The sequence below is a fragment of the Empidonax traillii genome, unplaced genomic scaffold (assembly GCF_003031625.1).
Source record: "Empidonax traillii isolate 1590-97213 ecotype Southwest subspecies unplaced genomic scaffold, ASM303162v1 scaffold1332:size131828, whole genome shotgun sequence".
Classification (NCBI taxonomy): Eukaryota; Metazoa; Chordata; class Aves; order Passeriformes; family Tyrannidae; genus Empidonax; species Empidonax traillii.
In genome coordinates, this window is record NW_020956525.1 from 65804 (window position 1) to 67717 (window position 1914).

General features: G+C 42.5%; 1 protein-coding gene across 1 annotated transcript in view; it reads right to left on the minus strand.

Moving 5' to 3' along the window:
* The window catches only part of SMAD1 (SMAD family member 1), a 48279-nt gene extending 46835 nt beyond the window's left edge, over positions 1 to 1444 (minus strand). Inside the window, exon 1 of the mRNA XM_027906636.1 lies at positions 1345 to 1444. The gene's annotated coding sequence lies outside the window, so the exon portion shown is untranslated. The remainder of the gene's footprint in view (positions 1 to 1344) is intronic.
* Positions 1445 to 1914: the final 470 nt, after the last annotated feature.

Genomic DNA, 1914 nt, shown 5'->3' on the forward strand with positions numbered 1-1914 from the left:
AATACTGAAGTAATTGCTGTAGTACGTCCCCCAGTGACGGAGCACTCTCTGTCCCCATGTATTGTACACGTGGACATCCTCCTGCCCGCAGGTACTAATGCTGCGCTTACTCCTCATTCATGCGAGTAAACGTGTTGCAGTGGGTGAGGCTTCTTGTGCAACCAGATCCATGATAACGAAGCCTCACGCCGCTGTCCCTCTGAAATGAACCTGAACTCTTGTCTGAATCTGTAAGTGTCTGCTCCCGACCTGGCTGAAAGCTTGCAGTGCACATGCGGATTGGTGAGTCTCTCCTGCCTGCTGTGTTTACAGGAATCTTTACAGTAGTCAGATAAGTGTTGTGCAAGCAAGATTGAACTGAAACTGATTCTTTAACAAAGACTGGCTTTTACCCAGTCATCATTCCTGGAAGGAGGTATGAAGCAACAAGTGCAAGATGTTTCTCTACATGGCAAAATATTATGATACGCCTATACTGGCATAATTACATCTCTATGCTTAAGCCAGTAAATTTTCACATGTATATTCAGTTCTAGGTATGGTTTTAACACCATTTTAAACACTAGCAACACTGAGGCCCAGAGGACTTAAGGCCCTGAAAGTTTTACCAGATGAACATTGGTCCTGGACTTGCCCACTCAGGTGCATTGTGAGTCTGAAGCACAGAACTGGAATGACTTGCCCAAGGTAATAGAAGGAGCATGATAGCAGCAGTAAAAAATACAAAGCCTGTGAGGATATAAATACTTCTTTCTAACTTCATCATGTAAAATTCATCCATTTCTTTGTCACATAAATACTATATAAATTGCAAGCAAGTGAATTTCACTATGTTCTTAGGTATTATGCTACGATACGAGGGTAGTGAGGAACTCACATACAGAATGATGCTATAATATTGATGGTAAAGCCTGGAATAAAATTAGTACATTACTGCTTAAGTTTTGAATCTTAATGATTCAAGATGAGTAAACTTTGGTAATCAGCTTTAACTTGTATTTTGTGCTTGCACTGTATACAGTTACAATTAGCAAGTAAATTTTTCTTTTTATGTACAATCACACACAGATTCAGTGCAGCACTGGGCTGCAGACATAACTGGTAAAAGTTTATCTCAAGACAAATGAAAAGGTCTTTAAATTTTGGCAATGTAATGAAGATACTTGCAAGCAAGGTACAGAAGAAACATAAGACTGATACTGGTTTTTGAACTGTGGCAGTGCTTAATCCAGGGCTGAGTGTCATGGATGAAGAGTGGTGGATGCAGCAGTAGTATCTGCCCCAAGAGCTTGGCAGTCTCAGTGATCCAGTCTCACACAGAGAAATACATGGAAAAGGCCTTACATGTGCCTGAGGTCTGCTCTGCTTTGCTCTGACTTGGTGGGCACAAGCTCCATTCACTGGATCCTGGTTGCTCGAGTATCCACGCAATTCATGATTCACACTAAGCAGATATGACAAGAAGATAATTAGGGAAGCACTGCAGTTTGTCAGGTGTCTTGTTAGAACCATGTTTTTACTGCTTTTGTTGTTGTTAGGGTCGACTGGTTGGTTCGCTTTGGCATGAGAGAATTAAATTATTTTCTAGTTACACTGAGGCTTGGGGAGGATCACATTAATATGCTCCTTTACCTAAAAAGGGCTATAAGACAGCCTAGTATAGCCTTTCGCTGATGTTTAATAACCAGAGCAGTTGTTCTGGAGAGAGCTGGCCAGAACTGGCTTCAGACAGAGCAGTGGCGTGAGAAGACCAGAGGACATGCAGAAACAGTGTGCCATGGTCAGATCTGCCTTGGGGCTTCCCTGGCCTGGCTGGTTTGGTACACAGCTGAGTCAAAACTTCCGCCACCTGCTTTAGGATGTGCAACTCACAGCTAACTGTCCAAATTCATCAGTCTGTGGAGTGAGTAGTGT